Source organism: Varroa destructor, unplaced genomic scaffold (assembly GCF_002443255.2).
Source record: "Varroa destructor unplaced genomic scaffold, Vdes_3.0 BEIS01000004.1, whole genome shotgun sequence".
In the NCBI taxonomy this organism is placed as follows: Eukaryota; Metazoa; Arthropoda; class Arachnida; order Mesostigmata; family Varroidae; genus Varroa; species Varroa destructor.
This window is the reverse complement of record NW_019211457.1, coordinates 51,294,788-51,314,250: the sequence shown is the minus strand read 5'-3', so window position 1 is coordinate 51,314,250 and position 19,463 is coordinate 51,294,788. Positions and strand designations below refer to the sequence as shown.

Sequence of the window (19,463 nt, the reverse complement as noted above, 5' to 3'; positions counted from 1 at the left end):
ATCTTTCCCTATCTATGCAGATTCTGAGTGGTGAGAGGGACGCAAGTTTCGACAGTATAAATTGTAGTTATTGTTTTTTTAAATCCAACCTTTAGCTTTATCGCTGATGCTGGCGTCGACTGCTATTGTTTGTAATATATCTCACACTCTTGCCGTAGCCGCTTTCATGGCAAAATAGGCCATAACCATCACTTCTAGCAACAAGTAAAGTCAGAGATCAGACTGGGTAAAGGTAGGCGCCGTCATAACGCATAGGTAAATGCGTTCGTTAGTAGTTAGATGGACCGTAATATATTTGGAAATGGATCTCAGTAAATTTTCAGCGATCTGAATTCTTGTCCTTATACATACACTTAGCGTTTATTTCATTTAAGCTTCATGGTAAAATTTAGAAGTCGATTCGTAGATCGTTGTTTACGTATACAATAGATCGATTTCTCTTGTCAGCTTAACACAGTTAGCCACCTTGAACGAGACTAGAGTGTATCCAGTGTTTAAAAATAACTCTTGAAAAAATTGATTTTACGAAAATTTCCAAACCTAGTTTGAACAACAGATCTACCCAAAAAAAATAAACGTATCTGCCATGTCAAGTGCACTCGTGTCTCATTAGAAACTCAATGTGTTCCTATTACGGCTTTTCAAAAGGCCGTTTGAAAAAAAAAACATCAATTTTACTCTAACTTTGATAAAACGACATATGCTTATATATATCTTAGATTGTTCGAAGCCATGAGCGACCTCAATAAGGGTTGTAGCAGATGGGAACGAGGAAATGAACTTTACGACGGCAATACTTTGGGCAGATTCAACGGATGACTCCGAAAGTAGTTATTTGTTTCAGTCAGATTACAAGACCAGTCTTGGAAAAAATTGTAGTGGTAACTCGCCATCCGTGTTGGCAGTGCCATTAGAGAATAAAGGCCTACTTTGAGGAAGAAATGTTTCGGCCACCATATGCTGACCAGTGCAGTAGCAACGATGCTTGGAGGAAACCGAATGAGGTCTTTCCATCGTATTGTACAGAGGCGCACAGGTAGCAATGACGTATTTTAGATAGGTAGGTAGGCAGCTGGGTAGCTGGCAATAACTACTTTCAATCCGCCATCAGGCGTAGATGAAACAGGGGAGCGGACAGATTTTTTCGGGAGAGCATTGGAAGCATCAGAGAACAGAGCGATGGAATTGTGCCGAACGAAAGGTGCTGGACGGCACAAAACAGCAGCAGCAAGCGGCGTTGGCAACACTGTTATAACAGACGTTGCTGGCGTTCCGATCCTCGCGGCATGTAGCAACGCGGAAGCTTACCACCCGAACCTGTGCCATGGTATACTAGTCACAGTGCCTTAGGGTTCTGAGATGCAGATAGGTAAAAGCCGTGAATCCATTTGTCGCTCTTATGTTTTTTCGTGATTTCCGGCTAGTTCCGTTTTTCGTTGCCGCCTCACTGATACATACCCGGAATGACCCATTTTTTTGCGTCTAACAGGCTTTCGCAAGCCTTTCAAAAGGTCCCAAGAGAATCGGGGAGTCGGCTACGGATTCTGTTCTATCGATCAGTCAGTCTCTCGGCCGACAATCGTCGCCATCGGCGATATATTTTCCATTCTACTAAGTATCCCGTCAGCCCTTGTGTAAACGGTTAACTCTGACCAAGTCGCAGAAGGCAACTGTTCACAAGACATTAGACTCATCACTACTATGAAAAGTATTCAGCATGCATGTTATACTGGTCTATTTGGCGTCATATATTTTCGACTTGCTAGTTCAATCTCATGAACGCAAACCACGGCGTGTTTTCAAGGCCCTAATTTTGAGAAGTAAGCGCAGCTCACCTACCCTTTCTTTGACGTAGAGGCTCTGTTTTTGACTACCTTGTTTCGTTAGATTTGCGAATTCGGCAAAGGGAAAAACAAAATATGTACCGAAAATGCTTCTTTGTTTAAAATTTCTATCAAAGGTTACTGAAGTTAAGATAGAATCACGTTGACCATATAAATCTACAAACTATATAGATTAGTTTAGCGTATATAGGATCTCATCGATACGAATAGACAAATTACTGGGCTCTTTCGACATGTGTATTCCATTCCTTCTAATCATTTGCGCGCCCAGAACTAATAATAAAATTGAACCGGTCATGAACGTACCGAGCACGTTAACGATGCAACTAGTAGAAGTATTTCTTTGCGTCGTTCACTTATCCCACCCTTACTAACTAGAAAATAGCGAAAAAAGAAAAAAAAACGAAAAAATAGCGACCACGCCAATAGTCCTATAGGGAGCCCGCTGCGGGTTTGCTCCGCTTTCTTCTAGCTATGAATCGCTTTATCGTCCAAAAGCAAGGGCATTACGTCCTTAAGGGAATATCGTTTTCTCGAATAAACTTAGCAATTCTATATCCTGGGCGTTATGTGCTCTGTCGGAGAAACACAGTACAGCTTAGCCGCGATGACCGCCAAAAGTCCTATCCCAGTTCTAAACAGGTAAACCCTGGCGTCTAGTTGGGTACCAAGTCGCCCAATACGCATCAGTACGACTCTTAAAATATCGATTGAACAACCTATAGAGGAGTGACCTGCTTATTGGACCTTTCGTGTATCCTTCACGGTTCCCATTTTCTTTCCCTTGTACCTACCCCTATGACACTGATTAGCCTCATTTTACCATGGTGTCCTGATTCCTACCCTGATTCCGCCGAGCGGTTCTCGCTTTCTTCTGCATATATAGCAGCAATATTGTTGATGGCTAGTGAGAACCTAATAAATGCGAAGTGTCCATATGAGGCCATCGAGGTAGATGCTCTGGTAACAACGTGTCCCAAACGAGGCGGTGCGACTTGTGCACCTCGTTGATATAATATTTTGCAAGTAGCATGACATATTAAAGTTTATCAGCTCAAACAAGCGCCTGTTCTGCGTTGCAGATGCGACACAATGAGGAAAAGTCGAAAAGTTTCAATATAGACCTGCACAATTCAGTCCAAATGGATATTTAAGAAGACACAGCTATTTAGCTATGTTATGACAGAAGAGAAAACCAATTATTCTCTTTTATTGCACGATTGTATATATTCTATATATTGGTAGTAGCACGTTCTTTCTGTTTTCCCGGTTATGGGGTTATTATTATATTGATAATTCTTTGCGTAAATCAATACGCACATTGTTAAAGTGATTGATGTGGCATAAGGTGGTTGTATAAGCACCCTTGAGTGCTGGTATTATTTTACGTTGTACGGACTCAGCTTTTGCGGGTTCTATAGTGATTCCTACTATAGTTCCGAGCTCCTGCACGCTGTAAGCACCATAATAACACATGGTACATGTAGCAGTATATACGTGCATTTTCCTTTTGATTTTTAAGAGAAGACACCTAGTCTTAGAAGTCGGCACCAAAAAAGCGTCGTCTATCTTTATTTTTATTGTAGGTTCCCGCAATATACATGATGATATCGTACGCGACGAGAAGGGTCGTCTTGTATTTACTATTACTAGTAGCAGTATAAGATCTCTCTAGTTGTGTGGGGTATGTATAGAGCTCCATCTGCTCAGAGCATTTATCGGAAGGTTACTCACCCAATCCGAGTCATATAGATACAACTCATCCACTTAGTTTGGTTGTATAAGATAACCAGGTAGAATGGTGTCAATTTAAGGCCACCTCTTTCCTTTATAACGACAGTACGGTAAAGATAGGATCGATTTAATCTTTAAGACAATTGTTCCAAAACACTTAAACAATTTACGCGGTTGACGTTATAACCGGTTGAGTAGAAGAATTTGATACGTAAAAGGACTCAACGCATATAAGCTTCCAGCGCACATACTACATCGCCATTAGTTCACTGTGAACATAAGCAAAGCCTCCATTTTTGCCTGCTTTTTAAAGCAGAGACATCCAACTTCAATTTGAATGGTGTTATACTGAAGCACCCTCAACAGTTCAGCAGTGTATCCGTTTATACGACACAAACAGAGACCTGCCCTACGTTCACATGCATACTTTAGCACGTATAGGATAATAATCTTCGTTGATCGCCCCTCTAACGAAACAAAAAGCGGTGCAGTTTGTAGAAGTATGGCGTTACAGAGTAAGTGAGCAGCCCTTTTGAGGTGCGATTCGTGATAGGGGACGAATAGGGGACGTGCAACTAGAGATCGCTAATAGTAAAATGGCAAGTTTAATAGAGTTTGTTTATTGACAAAAGGAACGATTGTATATAATTGAAACCTTTTTCAGGGAATGGATGCCCCGCTATGCCAAGTTATGTCGACTGTCATTAAAAAAAAAAAAAAAGTTTCTCATTACAAACACTTCTAAGGCCGTTTTGAGAAGAACTTGTTATGATACTGCTGACTGTCGATGCGCTGACTTGAAGGGCTTCGTCGTTGGTTGAAAAACACCAGAAGCCGCTACTGCAAATCCCGCCAATGACACATACTACACAAAGTGTGTGAATAGAGAATATTATTCAATTCTTCGAAGTTAAATTGGGCTAACCTAGTGCGGCATGGCGCCTTCAAATTAGAAAAAATCTTGGCGGCTGTTTATCATAACGTATATGCGTTCATCCGCTACCTCTGGCGCCAGACGAATGCCAGATCTCTCCAGAGCGTACTAATAAATTCGTCGTAGCAAACAACAGTGCACCGTTTCTAGAATTTGAACGAAGATCAACTATTATCTAATCTTTACATGTTAAGCGAACTTCTGTTTTCGCCTGATATCAACGGTTTGTTTTCATACGGCAATTCCGCCAAATCCAAAAAAAAAAAGCTTTTATATAGCAAACTGAAAGATCCTAAATAGAACTTAAATTAAAATCGAAATTCATCAAAATTACTTAAAAACCATTTTTAGACACCTTTCTTTTCACACAATGGTTCGCAATGGTCGTTTTAGACTGGAGAATACCAATTGCCACTTGGGTACACTGGACAGTTTTTTTGACACTTTTGGCGCTTCTTTACACCTTTCAGCTATCTTGAGCTCTTGTATTTACATTGAAGCTTTGTAATGCTTCAATTATTCGAAAAAAATTAATTTGGGGCACAAATTTAATTTTTTTAAAATTAGTTTTTGTATGCAGAATATCTGAGACATACTTTAAAGGATGTACGCTTACTAATATGGCGTGCCGTATGGTTATTATAAAAAAGCTGTCTACAAATACAAGAAAAATACTTTGAAAATTATTAGTTAACGGCTTAGGTCCCATTGGAAACTGTAATCGCAGTGAACAGCGGTGCAGTCTTAAAATAAAGGCATTGCGGAAATTCTCGATTTAGAAGCATCGTCCTGTATTTATAACCTATTCCGCATATATATATACAGTCCAGCACTATTTGCGGTTATATGTCGCATAATAATATGAGGAAAACGATGAAAATATTTCTAGTCATAGCCTACGAATGCGTCGACTAGAGTTAGACAAGTTTACGAAATTGTGGTCTGCCTGTGCATAGAACTCGGAAAAAATCTCGAATCAACACCGGTTTACTCTTACGACTGGTAACTAGCCGGCAGGCTGTCGTTCATTTTTCTTCGTTTTTTGCCCCCCACTTGCTCTCTCTATCTTATGTTCTTTTCTATGTATCGGATCTCAGCGTGAATAACGTGCATTGCGCCGGTAGCGTCGGAAGATAAACATTATTAGTTTGTGAAAGGGTCTTGGCTCGAACTAACACTGCAGAGCTACGAAGAGGAGGCAGGCTTTTTTTAGCCGCTTTGCTCGTTCGTGTTGTTCTTGACGCTTTTGGGAAACATTCGTCCGACGAAAGCGGAATTCCCGGCCTATATCTATGGTGTAATAAAGAGGGGTAGCTGCTATAGAGCACAGGAAAGGGCAAGGCCAGCGTCAAAGTCGTACATAGACGTCGGTTTCTAAACGACCATTTTTACTTTTCCTCCACTCACACAGGTTATGTCATAAATACGAAAGAGATTCAAAAAAACGAAATTGAAAAGACAAACAATTATATAACACAACAAAATTGTCGACTACGCACGTTTATGAGATTGATATTGCCTCACCACAACATAGACGGTGGTATGGTAAATGGTAAATTTATATATATATTTTTTATTTTTTTCGGAGATATTTTAATGAGCCGTGCTTTAAAAACGGCCTCGGCTCGTACCGTTTTCTCTTCGTCACATTGCACAGCATTAAGGAAGCTAAAATGTTCGTTCGGATCGGCTAGAGTTTTCTGCACACGCTTTCGCCAAAAGCCTGCCTTTCTGTCAAAATAAAACTATCGTTCATATAGATTTTTTTTTTAGTTGAGTTTAAAAGAATATTTGCATAGACTTCAGATGTTATAAAACTCCTATAATATCTTGAGAAGAGTTCAAGCCGTGTCTCCGCCATCAGATGTCAGCGTGGCCTCATTGAATATGACTGTACATATTGGTGCTCACGTCACACCTTGAAAAATATCCTAGCCTTCAAACTCCCATTGCATTTCCCAATGTCTATCGTTAAAAAAGATACGTCTTAAGACATAGAGCCCGAACAATTGTTCCGGAAAATGTTACTCTAACTTCGAGAAAGCCCATAAGAATTAAGCATTCAAGAATGTAGTTTGACAAATCTGGCCTCAACGGAAATGTCGCGTTCACTGCAAATATTTCGCTTTTTAATATCGATTTATCTCTCTCACTGAAGGATAGTTTACTTTTTTTTTTTATTTTTCTTTTGAAAAAAGGATTTATCAAACATGTAAATAGCATATGATAGGAAATCTTAGTTAGGTTTCATGAATATTCGATTGATCCAGTGATTTGAATCTCCTTATGTACATTAGTCAATTTTGGGATCCTATTTAGGCCGTTGTCTGACGGTGTCCAACTTGTGTGCAATACATAAATTAGCTGCAAACACACCTCTTTCTGATATTTTCATTTTTTTTTTTTTTTTTTTTTTATAATAAGCCAGGACTTTTAACTTCGGTGATATGGATACATATATAATTCTATTTTCTTCGAAAATAACTCCATTTGAAGCACTCACATAATTATATGCCGTAGAAATGGAAACCTCTGTCCAAAAGATAACATCTGAACGTGTAAAATAAACACTGGCCGTTCAACCCAATATCCAATGTGTTACCATCTATCCACCAGATTAAAACATACCTGCAAAAACTTTACGGTTGCCCACTAAAATGGGACTTGAGATCGATCTGCGAAATTGATAAATAATTATATTACCGCTGCGCGATCTGTGATGCGCCAGACTTCGTCTCACAGAGTATTAACGTAATAACCTCCTAATAACAATAAGAGAATGTACATACTTCAGCAGTATCATTATAAAATACATTTGTAGGAGAAGGGACCGCTCTTTTTATTAAGCCTATCTAATCGATCCTCATTAAGGACTAGAAAATTTTCCTTTTTGACGATGCTACTTTTTCCGTGAATCTGACCCAAAGCATTTGTAACCATACGAATTTAATTAGTTGACTAGCTCATAATCTTGCCTGCTCGAGCACGTTATACGTAATTGTGCCAAACGCCGTAAAATAGATTGATAATTACAGTAAATAATTTTAGCAGGGATTTCGAATCTGACCGTTTCCTCAGGCGGACTGACTCCTCAAAATTCGGCAGGACTTCTGATACTATCCCCTGTATACTGTGTCAAATGTCTGTCGCACAGGTATTTTAGCCAGTGCCTGGTGCGCAGTGCAACTGTATGGAAAAACATAATATCAATTAAACTTTTAATGGAGTTTTCGGTATTTGGTTCGATGTAGCAGCTTTGGCGTAGACGCCAGCTCAATAAAACGTAGACGCAAATACGGAATTAGTCTTTGTTGGAACCATCGGAGCTATCATGGTACCAACTGTAGTCGAAACAGGTATCCGCTGACTTTATAAGCCTTAACCGTAAGCCGACCAGCTAACATATCAGCCTGAGTGATAACGAGCGTCAGCGTTAGAAACGTCTACAGAACGCCTATGTAATGAGTTAGCTCCCTATGTAATAGCATCAAGAAGTTGACACTGCAAAATCTGACCGGCGCTAATCTTTCCGTCTTAGGCTCATTGCCCCACAGAACTGCGACCCATGTAAAGCGAACTCGACAGCGAGGTTTCCCTTGCCTATTAGTACGCAAGGTGTGCAGATTCGCCACGTCCACACCTTCCTGTCCTGAGAACTTTCCGGCAGGAGACGAAATCGCTTTCTTTACCCTATGCTACATCCCTCTGTTTGAGTGTGTCTTCTCTTATTTTCCCACATTGAGTTAGTTATACAGCTAAATTAATTTACCGCTTACAATCGTTCCCGTGTAACAATCGTGATCCAAAGTCTTCGTGGCCATGATTTCGTCGGCAAATTTTGAGAGTCTGCATCTCATACGCAAGGTCCTATTTCTGAGTAATAGCAAATATCGAATCCAGCCAAAGATATCGTGACCAATAAACAGACAGTTCGTAAACTGGAATCACGAATACAAGTTGAGTGCTCGCACACAAATTACCAGAAATACGCATAACTCTTCATAGAACGAGTGTCCCTAGGTGTTCCGTTGCTCGTGTTTGGTCCTTTTATTGTTTTAGTGCTTCTTGCTTTTTTTTTCAACTCGATCTTTCACGATTGATTTCCCCCAACGACGCCATCGACGTTATTTCTTGTCGTCTGGCTACGATGCTGCTGCTCAGTTCTTTCCCAAACGTTTGGCTGAATTCCGATGACATTCGTTTATATTTACTGCGTACGATGGCGGCTAGACGTATTGCGATAGTTGCCGAAACATTAAAAGGCCGAGCAGGCTAGGAGCGCTTGTAGTATCAGCCAGTGGCTTTGCGAGCAAAGCCGATGCCCTCGTTCGAAGTGCCGTTTCATCTTCTTTGTCCTCTTCGATCCGTTTGTACTCCCTGTTCTTCCTGTGATTTCGAAGATGAGTTCATTTCTTCCAAAAATGCCAGTAGCAGAAACAGGGAACACGTTTAAAACGACACGTTCTTTGATAGCTCAGAAAGAGAAAGGAAAATGTGATTTCAGAGCTTACACTTCACAGCCTCGCATATCCCTTTAGCTGCTACTACGACGGCATCGAAATTGGACTTACTATGGTATGTTTGAAAGGCAAAATTGTATAGTGCGTATACTTACGTGCACGTAAATATGGGTTTAATTTAATTTTTTATACACGCATAGATACACAGTGCTTATGCTCCAAATATAATATAGTTTTAAGCGTAACTATTTGTCTTATTATGGCATGTCTGATCTTGCGGAATTCGTGCCAAAAAATCATGTATATATGGCCCAGTTCCACAGGTCTTTTTGAACGGCGGGTCATGCGTTAACTTTTCAATGACAAAAGTTATATTTTTCCTTTCATGCAAACTTCAATGTACCTGTCTCGACAATCAGTGCATGATCTATTCAAATCTATGTTACACAGTATGAGTTCGTTATGAGAGTACGGTATTCGTGTACTAAATATAGCAATATAGTATTTGTTATTGCTCTAAATCTTTTTATAGGTTTTCTTTTTTACTTTTATTTGTTTTATAGGTTTTCACGAATGGCCACAACTATCAATGTGGTATCTTACTTTTGTGGATCATGGGTTCGCTTGTTAGTTGCAATACGTAAATATATCCACTGCAAAACCTCATTTTCGTTGCAGCTTATATCCTTGTGGAAGGTTAGAACATCACCAAAAAAGCATAAAGGGCATGCAGTTTAGGTGCTGGGACATCGGGGCAAAAGTAATTGGTATTTGCGGATACCATTAAGTATTCCTTTGTAAATGGGAAAATCTAGGTTCCTCCAAACTGGTTGGAGCGCAGCGTTCTCCTCCAAGGCTCTAATGGCTGTACGAACTTTGAAAGATATTCGTTTCCAATTAGAAGTGTTTTTCCAACGATTTGTACGTGCAGTCGACGTGGAAAAACGAAGGATTAGAACACGCCTCTCTACAACCCAAAGCAATGATCATGCCTCCTGACACTGTGTATTGTACTAGGATTTTTCATAGCTTCTGAACGCAGATCAAAATTGGCTATTAGTTGTTAACAATACATTAATTCAACAAATGTTGAGCACGTCAGTTTGCAGTTCTCAATTGTGAACAGATCCCTTTTTCAGAAAATAATCTTATATGAAACTAACTTAGATTTTATAGAAGCTAAGGTAACTTTATGACAATATCCTATCTTCTGATTGAAACAATACCTAGGCTGCATATTGGATATGTTCCAAGTTTAATTTTGTACTCCAAGTATGTGCCTTACCGGTCGCCCAGGGCGCACTATTGTTTTTTTTTCTAGGTATCTTTTCCTAGAATATGTCGGGAAAAGTTTCTGGGAATCTCGCCGGATTTTCGTAGGGCTCCCACATGATTTCCACCCAATGATGTTTAATATAGTTGGAGAGTTGTGGAGTAGCCCTTTGGAATCGGAGTCATAATGAAGGACAAGGATTTACCGCTGGCAGAAATACTAACTTCATTAAGCCAGTGACCATATTATCTAATCCACTGAGCCGGTCAGGTTTACAGCTTAGGCTGGTAAGTCAGAACACACTTTTTAGATTGGTTTGTACATAAGAATATCACACTGGACCAAGTTGCACTTACTTTTTCCCAATTGGAGCGACGCCATACATAGGAATTAATGAATAGAATTTATGTTAACGAGTGCTTTAGTATAGGGTTTAGTATTTAAATGGCAATTCGCCAATGGAACTCTTTTTTTTTCTTTTTTTTGATACTAATACGATTATTAGGGCCGAATTTAATCTAAAAACTCAGTACATAAAGCAAGAACATTGTCAAATATTACTAAGAATACCTATATATATATATATATATATATATATATATTCTATTCTCTCTATATTCTATATATATATGTATATGTATATATATAGAATTTAATCCAATATATTGGTATTGCTGATATCGATAATGTTTGAGATTCGTTTCGTATCATTCCTACGTTGAGTTCACCTCCATTTACAATGAACTTTTCCGAAACTCCTACCTTTCTGCTCTCGCAGATGATCAGGTGTATGCACGGATTCAGTGAGAAATATTGTTACAATGCGAAACCAATTGGATATTGACACTCGATAGAGGGGACCTGATGGGTTATATTTTGTGTCGAAGATAGTTTGAAAAATCACCCTAGACAAACAAAACCCTGTTACCAGATGGTCGCATGATAAACACTCTGTAATAACGAGTTGCTTTTTTGCATAAAACCTACATGCACTAGACCCATCTACCGGGACGACATTATGGTGGCATTACGCAATAGGCTTGCCACTTGTAAACTAATGGCTTCGGAAAAACGTGCTCAACTTAGTAGTCGTTCGGTTGACCGTACAGATCTGTAAGTAGATAGTAAAATTTTTCAAATATTTTTTAAGGACTTAAATATAGTATATTTAAATGCATAGCAAAAATAAGGCAACAGATGCATTATTGGACAAACATAATATAATTATGTATCAAGTTAACTTGGTACAGTTTCTGAGTTTAGTCGATTGCCGGTCTCAGCCGCTCCTAGAAAGCGTGTTCGTCCCTAACTTATTCCAATCTGTCTTCGCTGTCTCACAGTTATTAGTAAGTAGATCTACACCGTTTTAATCAATCGTGAGACTCATACATTAAATTAATCTCGAACGCGGTCTTCCAGACTTGTGAATTCTGAGAAGATTCATTAAGGAAGTTATACAGCGCAAGTCGCTTTTTCATCCAGTCGGTCATCTTTGAATCTTGCGACTCTGCCGACAAGATTCGCTGGGCGTTATTTGTGGATTTATTGTACACGCTCAAGCTCGCATGTAGCTCCGAACAAATAAACAGGTTAACACATAACATCGCCGTCATCGATGGGTTGTAATAGGTGATGGATGAACACGACTGGCGCTAGTGGTTTAAACCGGCAACCTTCTAAGCATAGAAACTTCACGAAGCCAAATTCTCGTCACCGACCCCCCTCACATTCGGCTAAATTATGGAAAGGTCCCCTACGGCACATCATGTCCGTTCATGTCTAGATTAGTAAGCGCCCCCGTGAGCGACTAACTAACTCATCCAGTTTCTTCGATGTTATTCCGTTCATTGCTCCTTTTGGGCTTATGAGCGGGTGGACTTTCCATAAAGGGGATGGCTATGCATTTACACTTCTTTTTTCATAGACATCGGCTGCGTTATTTACGGTGCTGCTTCGCGCCAGCGCCGTTTGTGGACACAAATAAGAACGCGCACTTCTACCACCTTGATGCGTTATCGTCCTTCGGTTGGCTTTCTTTTTTCTAGTTTACTCGATTCATGATACGCTTTTTTTGATAGAAAACTCCACTTTTTCGTTAAACCTGCTTAAGTAGTAATATACGCATATATACGCATAAATGCAGGCAGCTTACTTAGCCGATAACGTAAGTAACGTTACTCTACTTCCACATAAGAGCATTGGTTCATCCAAATACGGTGCACTCATGGTCTTCAAGGTACACAGGGGCTGATGTGAAGCAACGTCATGCTTTTCTAGATGTCAGTATTTGTGAAGATGGCAGAAGCCAACGATTGTGTGCGGGTGCCTGCTGTTTTGATAACTAGAATATTTAGGTGGAGGACGATATCGGCGTGTTAATTAAATTGAATATTCAACTGAAGCATTTAAAGCTGAGATGTTATGAACGCCTCGAATATTGGCACTAATTGTTTTTAACCAAAAACTTGAAGAGTTCTCCGCACGTCACAAAGGGAGTATAAAAATATATGAAGTTTATTAAAATTTTTACAAAAGTTGACCAAACTTCAGAGGACAGAGCTGACAAATGAAAATTTAGAATATAGAGCAAAAGATGCGTCCACTATCAGTACGTATAAGTAGACACGATTGCGTATCGCAAAATTCTATCTGATTCTTTTGATAACAAATTGACCGTATCATGGACTAAAATTAAAAATCGAACGGATGCTTATTAATACGAAATATAGAAACGATACATATGAAAATAGGCGTCGTACATTATCGATTGTCATTTACGGTAGCTCTCTTAATTAAAAACAAAAAAACTTAAAAGCTCCTCTTAATCTCAAAAGTGTTTTTGTACAAGAATATTATAACAGTGCGGGACTGTCACCGGATCAAGTTAGAAGTTACAGAACAAATCATAAAGACAAAAGTAAATCGACGTTATAGATCTGTACAATATAAGGGCTTTTCCAAAGTTTTTATTGCATTATGTATTCAACTCTTCTTTCATAGTTTTATTCCATCTCATTCCATTAAGCCGACACATGCAGTAACTATACTTGATATATATAAGCCGATAAATGTAGATTTGTGTATTTATATGTACGTTATCAGAAATTTTTATTTCCTTTTAGTCTCGTCAAGACGACCAGTTTTCATGCATCGAAGTGAGGTTACTTAACCCGAATTCTCGCGTAGCTCGTACTTTTACAGCCGCCCTCTTACGGCGGGTGATAGTTATCTTGTTTGGCTGACCAAACATTCGAGAAGACTGGAAAAGGAGAATGAGCGAGATATCAGAACAAAATTTCTGTGGTGGTCCTATGCACACGTTTTACCTTGCCAGCTTCCCCTATCGCATATGGACACACATGTGTATATACCGCCACAGTCTAATTTACCTCTGTTCGTCCTTCTGCTTGGGGGAGTTCAGACTGTCCGCTAACCATACTGTAGGCTGAGATATGGAAGTGGGAAATAACTGGGTAGGAAAGGGAACTCTGGGTAATATTAATGGACGGCCGACTATATGGCCGACTGATCTTACGTCTGCCTGTCCGCAACAACCCAGCGGGCACCCATACCTCCGTGAATTCTGTGTCTCTTCAACCCTTCTTTTGTGTGTCTGTTGACTTTTAGTTCTCCTACCCGTTTCTTGGCTATAGCTCAGGACCAAGTCCCTTTGGATTAGGATTGCACGCTAGCGTCCAGTGACTAAGGGCTTTTCTGTTGTCCTTTTTAGGGGGGTTAGTTTGGAGCAGAATTGCAGCCCAACTAAACACAAGTGCCAGAAGCATTTGCGGAAACATTAGCGAGAATGGTGAAAGCTGCCATGACCTGCGCGCACATGGACCTATTAACGATCGAACAATTGGTTGACTCTTGTTGTCATCTGCTTTAGGTCCGTCGCCTAGATATTTCTATAAACTGCTTTTGCTCCCTTACTGTTCTGATTCAAAGCAAAATGGCGGTCACCGGCCCCTGGGTCAGATTCGAATCGACCCCCGCTGCAGTCGTCGACCCAAGGACACCGAGGACTCTCGCTCATAAACGACATGGCGTTCATGAGAGTCGAAAAGTCGAACAGGACGAAGAGAAAGAAATAAAAAAAAGCGAGGCGATATCTATTGGCGGTAATGACTGCGGCAAACGGAGCGATTAAATTTAAACATGTTTGGCTGCGGCGTTCCGCTTATGACGTATTCCCCCTCAGGAGACGTTTATCAGTGCATGCAGCGTGAGTGCTGAATGCATGCGTATATATCTATGTGGAATGTAAGCGAGGGAACGCCTTTCAAAGCTGTTTTAAGGGTGCCCCCTTGCAGGTACTAGTGAACTTGAGCCAGAACCTTAATTATCTGGGTGTGGTTTAGGCGACAGGACTTAGGGAGAGTGGCGAAGAGTAGAAGAGTGCAAGGTGACAGAACTCAAATGGACAGAAGGCCAGAGAAACAATTCTCGCTTTATAAAATCCGCTTTGGGACACCATCGGCAGGAGCAATAAGCTACGGTCGTGTTTTCCGATAATGCTGGCTTGAGAATTTGTGCAACTTGAGGAACTCTATTAAAAACAACACGAGAAGTAGCGCTATCTCGCATTGAAGACAGCTATCTGTTAGCTGGGTTCTATATATGTTTGTGCATGTCGTGACTCAAATACGAATTGAGAAGGACGAACGCGTCCTACCGATGGACGGAGGGAATTCAACTAAAAATTCTAAATTTCAATATGCAATTTACTCCTCGTTAGGTTTCTGTCTCTATTGAATGCAGTATTTCCTAGTTTACTAAAATCTGGGGTATGTATCTCGCATAAATGCGGCCTTTAATTACAATTGTCTAAAGGGCCCAATGGATTCGAGCAGAGTATCTGGCTTCCTAGCCTCTTGCCATTTAAATTATTCATGCACTAAACGGCCTACTTTTAATTCGCGTACAAAGTTTAGTATAGTACACTTGCCTGTGTATCGATAAATATTAATCACCGGCCAACTTAACCAATGTTTAAAATTACTTTCTTTTAAAAATTTCAGTAGTTAAATTAAGCGCTGTTATGAGTTATGGCCCTTATCCACCGAAGATTTGTTATTTGTGCTTCAGATAATTTTCAAGACAAAGGTACCGAATCGAAAGAGACGAAGTGAGATGCTCTTGTGGAGTTATGATTGTATATGTGAACTAGAAGCCTTACCTAGTACAGTCCATCTTACAATGCAGAGGTACAAAATAAAAAAAAAAAACTATTGCCACGTTCATACAGCGTTACCGATATTGTCTTGTATTAAACACGCTCCAATCCCTTTTGCCATGCCGAGTTCTGTAAATAAAAAATTATTTTCGAGCTTCTGCCAAATACCGGACAGGGATCAGCGATCTGCTTTTATCTTCATTCTTCATTCAAACATTCATCTTATAGAACGTTATAAAATGTTCTAGGCAACGTTTTGCTCGTAGTTTTGTTCAAAGCAAACGGTTGAGTATATTTCAAAACGGATCGAAACGATACATTGTCTTTTTACCAGCTTCGTACCAGCTATCGTTGAACGTTTCAAGCGCGAGGTCCGAACTCGATCTTTCTAAACTATGGTATATCCTCATTGATTAACCTATTTTACAACTGTTGTCGAAACGTTCATTTTGAAAACAGCATCGATGGTCTGCCGTAATCATTTGACAAATGTGCAAAGCATCCAGACGACTGACTTTTGACTTAAAGAGCTCGTTCTATTCTGGGGACCATTGTCTATCCATTGTTTCTTATTAACATTAATAACAAACAACGATAAGAAATAGGCAATTAACACTGAAGCATAATAGGTGAACGCACGAACGCATTGCTAACAGTCAATGAATCTATTTTTCTATACTATCGAGACAATATTACGATCGGCAATACCCACATGCGTACATCAGCCCCAATCGACGATTCTATAATATGCATCGATCGACGCTGATAGCTCATCCTTTGTCCAGTAATTACATCTATTATTCACTGCTCCCCTATTGTGCATTTCCGTAACGATTGGGTGATATACTTCGAACGACCCGCTTTTCCTATCTGCACCCGGCAGGTGCTATAGGCCGATTTCACCGTCTGGTGAAAGCCGCTAGTGTGCTACCCCAAAAACCAGCACAACTCATCCCATTGTCGTTGTATATAAGCAGCAATATAAATGCAATCAGTAAAGAGAAGCGTCGGATTGTGACCGACCTATTTACCCAATTACCCGTTGCTGACTAGTGATCAGACTGCAACACGTCTAACGTAAACAGTGACGGCGGCGGCGACGAAATTGCAGTATATCCCTGCTATGTCGTTACTGCGTCTTGAGCGAGCCATACGACATGTGGCAGAGAGCAAAGAAAGCGATCTGCGGCCGACGCCAATGGCGCCGGATACTGTAAGCACCGTCACCCTAATAGATCATTTGCTATTATCATTTTTAATTGCGATAGAATAGAATACGTTATAAGATAATCCATACAGACCTATACATCCGACTTAGTCCTCTACTGAATATCCGCCCAGTGCGTTTTCTTGTGCGCCCACTATTGCTAATTGCTTCCGACTTAAATGGTACGGAACGCACTTGAATATAGGCGCCAGTATCCTCCTACACACATTCGCGGAAGAAGAGGAGAATCAAGAACAGAGGGTTTAGCGAATTCTTTTCCGAAGTCGAATTCGGACGAGGACTTGACTCGTTTCTTTGCAAATGCAAAAGCAGCTGGATGGGCGAAGTCATCACGCGGGGCTGCATGCCCAAATCAAATAATCTTTCTCAAATATCGCTCCTCTTTCGGCCGGCGGCATAGCGGGCTTGTGAGTAAGTTTGCCCTTATCCAGCGATGAGAGGCGAGTTAGAGTATTATCGATGATGAAAGTGAACTTCGCAATCTTGAGGCCGGCAAGCGACAGACAAACATCTTGGTATCGCCACACACATATAAAAACAGCACTGATTTACACTTAATGAAGCAGTCCTGCTGTGAAAACACATTCATAGTGGAAAGTGGAAAAACATCGTTACGCATAGCAGAAATGTTCATAAGGGAAAGATCGCGTTTTAGTAAGGTGGTTACTTCGGATTGAACGCGTGACACAGAAACGGATGCTTCTGCTTTAGCGGCGGAAACGATATCGACACCCTATGAATATAGGACGGAAGGCTATCTAGCAATCCTAAATAGCAACTAACACGCTCACACAGAAGCATGCTAAAGCTAAACATCGGAACATCTAAAAGCACTATTTTAAAAATTTAGCACGTTTATGACGGTCCCTTGGGTTTTCCAATTCATGTTTCATAGGAGTTCAATAGTATAATGTAGCTCCGAAGTTTCACTACAAATCTCTTCGTTGAACATAAAAATGCGGATCAATAAAGTTTAGATCTAGAAGATGTACTCAGGTACTTAACACAGGCTTAATATCACGCTAGAGTAGTTTGTTATCGTATTTAAGATAAGCTCATTCCCCTTGAGCCCTACTCGTTTTCGTTTCGGCTGGCTGTCAAGGAAGCAGGATAAAATGTATAAGAGTAAAATTGTTGCAACATTCCCCCATACGATTGGCGGCTTTGACCGTCCGCCGCCCCGTCCCGCTTGTAAATGGCTTACCAACAGCCCACACGCTGACCCGGCTTTAACCGTTCTGACTTGATAACTCTCCAAGCGTCGCTGCAGCTTTTTGAGCAAAGACCTTCCTCCATGTTAGACCATGACATTGTAGCAGATTTTTGCGGGCGTCTGAGGTGTTGCAGCGAACAGGCTCCTGTATCTATTTCTAGCAATACGTATTCTGTTAAAAATTGTATTATGACCATTCTTATTTTTATCATGTGGACTGCAGCCTTTCAACGCCCATGTGTCGTTTATTAGAGTTTTGGTGATTTGCAAATCATCCACTAGGCAGTCAACTAGCTTGTACTAACCATATACATACGGAATTTTTTATGCATTTATAGTTACGTACTGCCTTCATAAATTATTATTACTCCAAGCGACACGTTTATCACAGACAAACTTCCACAGCCGGTATAGGAGGACATACTAAGCTGGAAAGAATCTAACGTAGTCGGTCTTCAGAATCATCATTTCTGCTTGAATCTCCACCGTCCCTGCACAGCACAAGTAACTTGAATTGTGTCTTTTGAACTGCGGTCTTTCCACACCGGCGTTAGCTACAGACTTATACCCAGCACAAAGCTTTGCACCTTTTCTAATTAGGTTGATGTGTTTTTTGTCCTTTTCTCCTCCATCTCTCTGTTCGACTAGTCGCCCCATCTCCCGGTTGGTTCCGTACAACGTTTCAACCCCTGGAGCTTCTTCCATTCCGATCGTTGTCCGTCGTGGCAGTAGCAGCGACCACGGCTGCTGCTAGTAATACAGGAATGGAAGAAAGCCGTCTCATTCGCTTTGGCACGTTACGTGGCATTGTTGGGGTCGCGGTTCAGCCGACCGTCTAGGGACATGCGAGGTAGCGTCTCTCTAATTCCGCGTCTCTCCACAACGGTCATTTTTGCTCAATCTCCGTACCGTCAACCTAGCAGTGCTCACCAACTTCGCTCCTTCCCAAACAACCTCTGATCCAAAAGTAGCGCGGGGCAGGACCTAGGCTGACTCTAGGGGTACAGCGATACTCGGAATGCTCTAGGAGCAACAAACCAGAGCTAGTTTTCCCTTCAAGGGACGAAACGAGAAGGAAAGGCAGGAAGTTCTGATGACGATGGTAATTTCTGTTCGGGAGCTCACAACGCGCAGCAGACGACGGCCGACCCCTGGGAGTCTGGTGGAAACTCTCAGGTTTTGCAGTGTTTCCCGTCCCCTCTAAACGCTTGAATTCAAAATGGCAATGCCAGATTCGAGGCAGGCGTTGCAGACAGCACTGTTTAAGTAGTTTTACTAAACACTACTCTGGATAGCGAGAAGATGGGTTTGTGGGGTTGGAGGGAGCGACAACTTTGCCATATCTTCGTCGGAGGCTGTAAGCAACGACAGTATACCATTGTATTATGGGTATACGTCGAGCGGGTGAATTATGTCCACGAGAAGGGATGCGAAGCAGGAAACTAGGGGCCGCTTAGCTAATGTGAAGGCCACACAGAAACACCGTTCAGCGTTATTAATGGCTGACAGGCGCATGACGGCGTAAAAGGCGAATGGCACTGGAAGCTTAAGGTGGTGTGCGTGTAAAAGACGCAGAAGCCCAAAAAACTGTCGAACGCATT

General features: G+C 40.9%; 1 long non-coding RNA gene across 1 annotated transcript in view; it reads left to right on the top strand.

The window, feature by feature from the left end:
• LOC147756337 (uncharacterized) overlaps positions 1 to 15,499 on the top strand; it is a 17,762-nt gene extending 2,263 nt beyond the window's left edge. The window contains exon 3 of the long non-coding RNA XR_015326904.1: positions 13,976 to 15,499. This is a non-coding gene — a long non-coding RNA (uncharacterized LOC147756337). The remainder of the gene's footprint in view (positions 1 to 13,975) is intronic.
• Positions 15,500 to 19,463: the final 3,964 nt, after the last annotated feature.